This window comes from Theobroma umbraticum, unplaced genomic scaffold, assembly GCF_002168275.2.
Source record: "Theobroma umbraticum cultivar Fairchild unplaced genomic scaffold, ASM216827v3 scaffold_30.0, whole genome shotgun sequence".
Classification (NCBI taxonomy): Eukaryota; Viridiplantae; Streptophyta; class Magnoliopsida; order Malvales; family Malvaceae; genus Theobroma; species Theobroma umbraticum.
In genome coordinates this window covers 14,456,931-14,468,538 of record NW_018397254.1, presented here as the reverse complement: position 1 = coordinate 14,468,538, position 11,608 = coordinate 14,456,931, and the positions used below count along the sequence as shown (strand labels likewise).

The 11,608-nt window shown below is 31.5% G+C and overlaps 1 pseudogene across 1 annotated transcript; it reads left to right on the top strand.

Annotated features, from left to right (window-relative positions):
• The first annotated feature begins 6,185 nt into the window (after positions 1-6,185).
• Positions 6,186-8,712, top strand: LOC110418394 (flavonoid 3',5'-methyltransferase-like; annotated as a pseudogene). Its single transcript, XR_016351065.1, has 5 exons — positions 6,186-6,443; positions 6,654-6,739; positions 7,224-7,368; positions 7,516-7,648; positions 8,109-8,712. The product of XR_016351065.1 is annotated as a flavonoid 3',5'-methyltransferase-like (transcript).
• The last annotated feature ends 2,896 nt before the right edge of the window (positions 8,713-11,608 follow it).

Below are 11,608 nucleotides of genomic sequence, written 5' to 3'. Positions count from 1 at the left end.
TCCTTTTGGGGTTTTTTAATCCAACTAGGTGAGTTTCCTTTTCATTTCTTTTTTTATTGAAATTAGTTTAATAGATATTTTCAACATTTTGATTAAAGAGTTTTCTTGGTTTAATAACTTTTGAACTAATTTTTTTTTTTTGTGATTCTATTTTTCTTTTAGTTTGTTGATAATTTAAAAATTAAGAATATTACACAAGTTTATAGAAATTATCCAATGATGAATCTTAAGAATACTAAAAGAGGTGGTTTTTTTGGAATTTTTAGATGAGAAAATCTTCCAAAATTTTCCCATAAGAGTTTAGAGGTTTTGGAAAATTTTTAATACCAAGGATTTACATAAATATTTGAATAGAATAAAAAAGATAAAAGTATAAAATTAAATCAATAAATTCTCCAACAATAGATTCTCAAGGATGCCAAAATAGGTGTTCTTGAGAATTTCTAGGTGAGAAAATTTTTCAAAATTATGCCATAAGACTTTGGAGATTTTGGAAAATTTTCAATACCAAGAATCTTTATTTATTTGTTTCAAAAAAATTAACAAAAGAAAAGAAAAATAATAAAAATAGAAAATGGGCAAAGGAAATAAAAATTGAATATTGAACTAGATTTTATCATAATTAATTAGATACCAAAATGGGCATTGTGAGGGTGTTGATACCTTCCTCTCATATAAATAAACTCACACCTAATCTGCTACGTAACTTAAAACCTATTCTTTTTAATGAACCTAAGTCAAGCTTAGGACCTTTTTAGAAAAAATTGATTCATATAGGTGATCAATCACACCTAAACAAAAACGATTGATAACAACTTCTTAAATTGAACTATGAGCTTCAAGACTCACACATTATGACACCATAGCTTTCTCTTCAATTCTTTTTTTTCTAATATTTCCTACCTCTTTCCCATCTTTAATCTTATAATGCACATTTATATTTTAGGTGTAAGGATGCTTTTGATCTAAATTTTATTAAAACCAAAATCAACAAAAAATAATAAACTTTTATCTATTTTCCCATAAATTTATTGCATGAATCATAAGCCTACTATCAAGAGAACTTAGTCTAACACAAAATAATAGTTCGCCATTCAATTAGACTAAATGCTCAAATTAAGGATAAATGTTTGAGCATTTTTTCAATTAAAGGCCAAACATTTCAATTATAACAATTAAGGGCCAAACATTTTTTATTTCTTACAATTAAAGGCTAAATTGACAAGTGGATAAAGCCTGTATCACACGTGATAGAAAATCGCACAAGCTGATAACATGGTAGCTGACTTTGAAATAATTGTTACATCCTATATTGAAAATATAGTTGTTACATGTTATGTTAAATATTTAGTTACTACACACCATGTAAATTTAGTTGTTACACTTCATGTTGATTATACGTTATGTTGAAAATTTAGTTGTTACACGTCATGTTAAAAAATATAATTGTTACACACCATGTCAAAAATTTAATTGTTACACAGCACATTGAAAAATGTAGCTATTACATGTCATATTAAAATTTTAGTTTTTACATGCTATATTGAAAAATGTTTCAATATAGTTGTTATATACCATGTTGAAAAATTTAACTGTTACACGTCATGAAGAAAAAGTTGTTACACATCATGCCATGTTGAAGAATGTTAATGTCCATGTCATGTGCATGTCCTATATAAGCCAAACACCTCTCACTTTAACCCTTAATTGTAAGGAGCCAAAGATACTTGGTCCTTAATTGTTACAATTGAAACATTTGGCCTAAATTGACAAAAATCTAAAAATTTTAACCCCAAATTAAGCATTTAGTCTTTCAGATATATAATAAAGCATCGCACCTAATTAATAGCTCAACGTCTACAAATTTTAGAAGAAATGCATTAATTTTCATTGGATTTCTAAGCTATGTAAGATATGAAACAAGGCTTTTTCATAGAAAATTTAAAATCTTGAGATAGCATCTCTAACTTAGTACCATAAGTGAGGTAAGCTTTAAAGAAAAGTGGGTTGGTTATTGGTTTGGTGCTTATTTCTTGTGCCAAAAGGAATTAATGATCTACTTTGGGCAGTAAAGATTGTGGACCAGAAAGGACTACTAAGATGTAGGGTTTGAGAGGATTCGAAGAGTGAATCAAGGATCGTTGGATCATGAGGGGGTGTTTGCAATTTGCATTCCATCTTCAACAATGTCAATTACCGAAGTGTTTTTATTTTCTGAGTGTGCATGCTTTTGTTGTTACTTCCTGTGATTGTGATTATGTTTTAATTATGAGAAAAAATTGTTGTGGTTTCGTTTAGCACACTTGAGAATGGTTTTTTTTTTCCTTTTTTTTCAATTATTGGTTTCAAAAGAATGGATTGTTATTATTGTCCTAACATGTCGAGTCTAAGAACCCGACCGTTAGACGTGGGGAAAAAACAAGGTAGGAATCACCACCAATTGTCTTTTTTAAGTATGATTGGTCACTTATTAACTCGATTCTAATAGACGAAATCCTAAATTAATTTTATGTCTGTCAAAAGAATGAGAACTGATCTATGATTTTTAGAGATAAGTTCAGGAATGCGGTTACTGTCAGTTAAAATTCTACTACGCAAGTATACGTATCGAATAGACAGTATATCAGCAAGTAGAGTATCGATCCTAGAGGAAATTGATCTAAAAGTTTACAAAGTATTAAAACTATAGCAAATTAATCTTATCCAAACAATATCAAAATAATATCAAATCAAACTAAGTTATAGCAAAATTAAACTAAGAAAATCAAAATAATAAATACATAAATAAATATCAAATCAAACAAGCCTAGGATTACAATATCCCTCACACTTCATTTAAATCTTACCTCTCTTTCTTAACTTATTTCAATGGTTTGAATTGCTAACCTAGAGTCCTAAATTATTTATAAGGGTCTCCCGACTCATCTTATAAAAATATTTATTTTAATCAAAACACTATATCCCTATGTGAATTGAAATTAAAATAGATTCATTAAGTTCAGGCTCTAATCTGGCTACATATGGCCTATAGGTGTATCCCTATCCTATACACAAATCAAGTAATATGATCATATGCTATCCCAATTTTAGTCTACACTAAACTCTTTTTCTCAAGTTTGTCTAGGTTCCTAAATCAATTTAACTGGTGCCCAAGCAATTAAAAACATTAAGAACAAATTGGAATAAAGAATTCAAATCCTATTGAAAATAAGCAAAAAAGAGATTAAAAATTTAGATTACATGTGAGTTCAATTGCAATCCTAGAAAAATAAATTAGCCCATAATATCTGATAAAGACAATATTCAAAGAAATTTAGTCATAAATTCAAGTCAAAAAAAATAAGAAAAACATAAAAGTAAGAGAAAAAACTAATAGTTAGAGCTTTGTGATATTGATTCTCTCTCCAATTCTCTTATTTTCTTACTTTGTTCCTAGCTTCCAATCTCCAGAATAGTTGCTTGCCACCTCCTCTTCAAAATCTCTGAAAAAGGTTTCTTAAATAAGCTCCAAATAACCTAAGTTTTCAAAATCCCGTCAACTTCTTTTATATTTGGAACATCGCCCAGTGCTACGGCGCTACTTCTCCAGCGCTGCAGCGCTGAGCTCTTTGGAAATTTTGTATGTATGCTTCCTTTCATCAACGCTGCAGCCTTGTTCTCCCAGTGCTGTGGCAGTTTATCAAATTCAAACATGAGTTTCAAACTGAGATGTTCCGAACTGGGTAAAGTAGTAAACATAAAAGTTTTATCCCTGTCTCTTAACTTTCCAATGGATGAAGAATCACATAAATTAGACTCTTAGATTGAAAGATATGCTCCAAATACCGCATCATATTCAGTCCTTTAGTACTGCTGCAGTGCTCCGACTTTGAAAAATATTTTGACCATGATCCAATCAGAACTGGGTTAATTAATAAAAATAAACATTGTAGATCTTCTTCTTATAATTCTATTGGCCTAAGAATCACCTCATTTGTAGTTGTTTAGAGAGAGATATGGTCAAACTACTGAAACATATATGAATAAAGTCATCACTATACTTGCACTGATTTTCATCAAATGAGCCTTTTTCATCAATTCCCTACAAAAGCCATAAGAGAAATTAGCAATAACTACTCTTAAAGTAATTTAAAACAAAACAACATAAAATTTAACTAAAATAACTTAAATTAGTCACTTAACAAGTAATCAAATTTAAACTAGAAAAACACCTAAAACGCTAAACTCTAAACCTAAAATCTCAAATATCTAACTACTTAATCCCCCAAAATGTGTCAAAATAACTCTATATAATAGAGTTATCAGTTACACATGGAGAAAGGTTAGCACCTCCGTGGCGCCCGTTCCACTAATGGTACTGTTTAATCATTAAGTTATCCTATTATAACCTACTTTTGATTTTATTCCTATATTTCCTTAACCCTTGCTTATTAATTAATTCTTTATTATATTAGTTGATTAAGTCTTTTATTCAGTTTCACATATGCACATGATACAGTTGTAAAATGATGTTATAATTTGTTCAATTGTAAATGATGAGGTCGACAATCTTTTATCGAAAAATCATTCGTAGACAATCCCAACACTTTGGTGAAGTTTCGAAATTTTCCTCACCTAGGGATATCCTAGGAAGAACTCGTCTATACGAGCTTTTCAAGGAAATCCCATCATTGGAATTCTTGCCTCATTAATAAGATAAATGTGACATGCTATAACAGGACAAAATTATTAGTGATGTCTACATAAGCACACTTAAACATGGTTTAGTTAATTGATAATTTATGGAACAATATATTTTAAGTAACTTGCTGCCTTATTTATTTATTTAATTGTATATATCTTTTGGAAGTATGCTTCTTAAGTCATTAACCTTTAACTAATACTATGAGTTAATATATATTATTTAACTATACATTTCGTATTTAATAAATAATTAATTAATTATTTAACATTTTAATTTAATTAGCTTTATTTAGATAAATTTGTTCAAGCTAATTAACTAACTATACAATATATATTTAAATATAACATTATATAAATTTATTATATTTTTTAATTTAAAAGCGATTACTTGAGTTAATAGATATTGGAATATATAGAGATTGGATTTATCCCGACGCTTCGGTGAAAATTCTCTCGAATCCCACACCTAAGAAATTCACTTTGGAAGAGGCAATTCTTTGCCCTTCCTAGGTGAAATTCTGTCTTTGGATTAACTCAAGTTAACCATTGTATTTTAATATTTATAATTTTGTATTATATTGTATGTTTTTATATTTAATATATTTGTATTTATATTTTGACTAATTCATTGTATAATAATTATTTGTTTATTTTAAATTAAATTAAAGATCTCGGAACTTTAAAATTGGGGCCCTCCATCGTACTGGTGAGGCCTTATTTTGGATTCCAAACCTAAGAAAAATTCGTTCGAAATTATGATTTTTTGCATTACAGGAGAATGTCCCATCACAATATAATTTTATATTCTCTCCATTAGCACTATCATAAGTGTAGGAACACTAATTATGAGCCCTACATGTTACTTCCCTTTTTATTATATTCTCTACCATTCCCCTTTTTATTCTAAATATTTACCTTTTATATTTTAATTTAGTATATCATTATTTTATAACCAAATATTTATTTGCTTTATATATCTATATCTTATCTACCTAAATAAATTTTCCTTTTAACTAAATATTTTTCTACTCCTATATTCATTATAATTATATGTATTTAGTTGCCTACCTAAAAAATTATTTCTATTATTATTATTATTTTATACATGCCCTTTGTATATCTTTATATCTGCTTCAATCTATTTTTATACCTAAATATATTTTATCCTTTTTTATTTTTGTATTTTAAAAATTTTCTTTCCATACCACTGATTCTATACTTGTAAAAAGTACCAAATATCTTTTCATATCCATTTTTATGAAGCTGTAATTTTATTTTCCTAAAAATAACTCAAATAAATAAATAAATGAAACACAACGAAAAAAATCATTCAAAACAGCCATCAAAGATTCAAACCCAATAGCTTTAGAGCCCAGAACATACCAAGGTTCAAGCTTAGTGTAGCCCAAAAATATTGGACCTCACGGATGCCCACAACAGGCACTTCTTCTCCAGCCGAAGTGCACCGTTTAGGACAGAGGGATGGAGGCTTGTTCTTCCTACAATGGCATCGTTTTGGGTGCTATCTTGACTGCTTATGGACTATCGGTCTCTCTCTCTCTCTCTCTCTCTTCTTTCTTTTTTTTTCTTTCTCTTTCTGCCGGCAGCCTTCCCTTGCCACCGGTTTCCCTTCCGATTCTTCCCCTACCCACAAAAAATCCACTCTTTTCTGTGCACCCAAACCCCAATTGCAGCAGAACATTTGAACCATGGCAGATTGGTTTAAGAAGACCATACTTTCTAACAATGCCCTTCAAGAGGTATTTCATGCCACAATGTATTGTCTGTATCAGCCTTTTTTTTTGTTTGTTTCTTCCTTTTCGTCCTGCTTACTCTCATTTTGAGTTTTTGGGCACTCTCTCAATCTCAACAAAAATAAATTTTGTTTTCTTTCTGTTTCCTGGGGCCAAGTAACTTTTTGAGTCGAGTTAGAGGAGAAAAGGCCAATGCTCTTCTCATTGTGTTTGCAGTATATCTTGGAGACAAGTGCTTATCCTAAAGAGCACCAGCAATTGAAGGAAATAAGAGAGGCCACCATCGACAAGTATAAGTAGTGGTAAGTCCATCTTTCTTTTAGTGGTATATCCAGGTTGGTTACAAGCTCTCTCTCTCTCCTTTCTTTTTCCTTTCTATTTTTGGTGTAATGACAGAAACAAGTGTTGTAGTAAGAATATAGAGTAATAGTTAGTGGTCTGATATATAAATAATATAATTGTACTGATTTAATTCAATATAAAGTAGTTGTTTAAGTGATTTTTCCCACTTACATTTAACTGCAAGTTTTCCTATACAATTTGTCTCTACTCCTACATGGTATTAGAGATGCATACAAAGAAGAGTAAAAGGTTAATTAATGTTTTACAGTTCAAAGCAAAGACTGTTTGGAAAGAAGCTTTTCAAGAACGAATGAAGCGTTTTTCACTTGGGAACAATTGCAAGAAGGGTTAAAAATAACATGTGTAATTCAGTATTAACCCACTTTTAAACTCAGAAATCTAGAACACAACTTCAAGAAATGTGATTTACGTGATTCGCTGCAGGAGCATGATGAATGTGCCTGCTGATGAAGGGCAGTTCCTCTCTATGCTTCTAAAGATCATAAATGGCAAGAAAACCATGGAAATTGGAGTTTTCACAGGCTATTCCCTTCTTACTACTGCCCTTGCGTTGCCTGAGGATGGCAAGGTAAGCTTGTGCAACTATTATGCTTCTAAATCGCCCTGTTTCTTCTTCTTTCTTTTCTTTTCTCACTGCATGTACTCCTCGTGAGTAGCATTTTTGTAGCAGCTGATTTCTAAGTTCAAACAACATTATCTATCATCCTTCTGGCAGATAGTAGCTATTGATCCGGATAAAGAAGCTTATGAGGTTGGACTGCCATTTATTAAGAAAGCCGGAATTGAGCACGAAGATTAACTACATCGCATCAGATGCCTTCCCAGTTCTAAACGATCTTATTAACAGCGTAAGTGCAGTCTTGACATACGCAATTAATGACCAAAGTTCCAGAAAGCATACTAGTAGTTGTAACTTTCATTGCTTGTACGTTGGTACCTTGAAATGTTTAGCTCTTGCTTGTTCATCCCTCATCACAGGCAAAGTTAACCGTCCAAGTCTTTTCAAGCTAAGGAAGATACATGAGCCATTTTTCATCTTTTGCATCATATTCAAGCGTCAAGACCAGTAAAAAGTGAGGTCCTTTTCTGTAATTTCCATTTTGTATCCTTCTAGTATGAGCGCTGTCCGTTGCATCGCATGCTCTTCCCGGACAGTATTTTTGCTGAATGCTCATACATTTAGCATATCATTCTCATTGCAGGTGTAGAGAAATTCTCTATGAAATGACTGTTATACCTCGAGTTTTCTACAATTATAACATCCAAGAGCTTCAGTAATCCTCATGTTCGGATTTCCACAAAATGCAGGGTGAAGAACATACCTTTGATTTCATATTTGTGGATGCTTCCAAGAAGGATTACCTGAAATTTCATGAGCTAGCACTGAAATTGGTCAAGATCGGAGGAATTATAGCTTATGACAACACCCTATTTTTGGGTTCTGTTGCAAAATCAGACAAGGAAAGCGTGGAGGAGCCTATTAGGAAACTCAGAAACGTCGTGATCGAATTCAATAGGTTCATAACGGCTGATCCTCGTGTTTAATCATCTCTTCTTTCCATTGGTGATGGTCTTACTCTCTGCAGGCGTCTCTACTAGCAAAACTGGGTCAATATGGGCTATTCCACTGCAACATTTAGTTTGAAACAATAATAATGTTGCCCACAGAACCTTGAGTTTGACATGGTAGCATGCCCTGTCAAATCCATGGATTGTTAGGTTTTTTGTTACATTGTAGTTCTATTTGATTGGAACAACTTTGGTTTAAGAAGTTGTTGGTGATTAATTTTTTACTTGATAAAAAAATTTGGGGTTTCTCGAGTGCTTATAGATATGTGTTAATGTTTTTGAGTTGTATCTAAAGATGTTATGTAAAATTATGAGAAAAATAAAAAAATAATTGATAATTATAATTTTGAAAATTTGTTTGTGAAAAGTTGTGGGAAGTTTTCACAAAAATTATTTATATGTTCTTTGTGTGTGATTTTTCATTTGGACTTACTTGATTTAGGAATTTGTCAAAATATTGATGTTTTCCCATAAAATGGAAGTTTGATTAGAGAGAAACAAAATGAATATTATCAGTTTAATATTCTTTTTTAATATGAAAAAAATTCAGAACAATCAAAAGTCTTGAATTGAAGACACGTGTTCCAATATCCTCTGCAGCTACGTCTAGTAGAACAAAAATGGATATGAGGATTTTTAGTTGCTTGAATCTGATGCTCCTACAAGTTCCGGAATTGATTCCACAGAATTTTCCGCCATATCCGTCAACTTAATTCATATTCGATTCCTCCGTCCCCAGGGAGCCTTTTTAGCTGTTCAATTAATGCTCATCCTTAAGGACTTACTCACCAATTTTGGAGATGCAACGTTAAATTTGATAGTTCCATTCCTGGGTAAACGAAAGGTATTGACATAGTGAAAATAACAATAGAAAATGAAATGTTTTTTGCTTGAAAAAATCTATGAGGAACAAATATTCAATCAACAAAAATATTCCAAACAACACATAGTTATGAATGCATCAAATAAAACTATAAGAAAACACACAATTTTTAATGTGAAAAACTCCTAAATTTGAGAGGTAAAAACCACAAGACCTAGTCCAGAAAAATAATCCATTATAAAAAATGAATGAGTACAGCAAAGAGTCATCCCGCAATTCTAACATTCACGATAGTGTTAGCTCTATTAGTTTTTGATAATAATAAAGCATTCTCATTCATTTATGTCTAACTATACTATTTGAGTGTGCAAAATGAAATGTATGTCAATAATAAATTAATCACTGAAAAGTAAATATCAAAACTCATTAGAATAAGAAGTTACAAATGAGCCACAAAGCAGAAGCCTCTTAGTCAGATAATCAACAGAGTTAGCCAGCTAAAATTCAAAAGTGAAGTTGACCAGTTCAGAGACAGAGAAGACATAGTCGACTAAAAAGCATGGTTAGTCAACTAAGAGCTCACTGCTAGAGACTTCAATTACAAGACAGAGAGAACTTAGTCGACCAAAAAATATGGTTAGTCAACTAAGAACTCATTGCCAGAGAATTCAATTACAAGGCAGAGAAGACTTAATCGACTAAGAAGTATGCTATCATGCATCTATCAGAGTTAGGTTTTCAAGTATAAAAGACACCCCTAACAACTAAAAACAAGAGAAGATGCTTCCAAGATCAAAAAAAGAGCTCAAAAATAGCAAAAAACTTTCTCAATCCTTCTGTCTCTTCACTTCAACCTTTGTAATAGAGTTTAGCACTTCATCTTGTATCATTCAAATCAGGTTAGTGATCATATACATTTCTTTATATCTATTTTCCTTGATTACTTAGAGTGTGTGAGTCACTCTAAGGGGATTAATCAAGTTTGGGTTAGCTTGATTGGTATTATAGGTTCTAACTCAATCTAGGAACAGTTAGATTTTGGGTTTTGGTTGATCCCGTGAAAAACCATTGTTAAGGGTTGTGGTTGAGCCTTTCAAAAGCCATTTTAGGTTTTGATTGATCTCATGAAATACCATTATTAAAGGTTGTAGCTGAACTTATGAAAACCCATTATAAAAGCTTGGTGGAAGCTTAAGAATTTCGTTGTTTATAGTGATTTGATTTGAAAATCCTTAATTGGAAGATCAAGGTAGTGGATATAGATCAAAGAGACCGAATCACTATAAATCTTTGTGCATTGTCTACCTTCTTTTATCTTTCATTTCATTCTTCTTTAAATCATTCTTTCATTCTACATTTAACTTCTCATCATTGACCTTTAACTAGCCCCTAATTAGAAGTCAAGTTTAGTGACATTCACAAAGTGTTATTCACCCCTCTCTAGCACACTTCTTTGGAACCAACATATAGTGCTTACTTACTATGAATAAAATAGAAATCACCAAGTAACAATGCATAAAACCAAAAATAAAAGGTATTACAACCTAACAATTGAGAAGAGAAAAATGCAATATGACCATAAAAATTGAAGCTCACATTGTTAGGAACAACATACTCAAATTCCATCAAAATCAGACCACAAATCACCTTTCAATTGATACCACAAAGCAAGTCAAAAATTTTCTCCCTATCTACTTTTTCCTTTCCTTTTAAAAAACAAATCCTTAATCATAAAAAGCAAAAGCACCTTTTTCTCTTTTTTTATTAATTTAAGTTGTGAGCTCCACTTGAAAACGACCCACAACAAACTCCTCTTTCGACTCACATAGAGGCAACTACTAAACCGATAATCAAACGACAAGCTTCGAACTTTCCCTTCGGTAGATTTTTCATTAACATGTCTGAACCATTATCATCTATGTGAATCTTTTCAAGCTCCAACAACTTAAAGTCTAGAACATCATGTATCTAGTGATATTGCATATCAATATGTTTAAATCTACCATAAAAAGTAAGATTCTTGCTAAGATGGATAGCACTTTGACTATCACAAAACAAAACTTATCTCTACTATGTAAAACCAAATTCATGCATAAAGTTCTTCATCCAAAGCAACTCTTTACAAGCTTTTGTAACAACAATAAACTCAGTCTAATAAGTAGACAAAGCAACACATTTTTGCAATCTAGATTGCCAAGACACAACTCCCTTTACAAAGGTAATCAAATAACCAAACGTAGACTTTCTAGTGTCAATATCCCTAACCATGTTTGAATCCGTGTAATCACAAAGAACATGTTTCCCAATTCCAAAACAGATCTTCAAACTAGAAGTGCCCTAGAGATATCTCAAATCCACTTCACAACTTTCCAATGCTTTCTACCAAGATTTGAAAGAAAACGACTAAGCACACCAA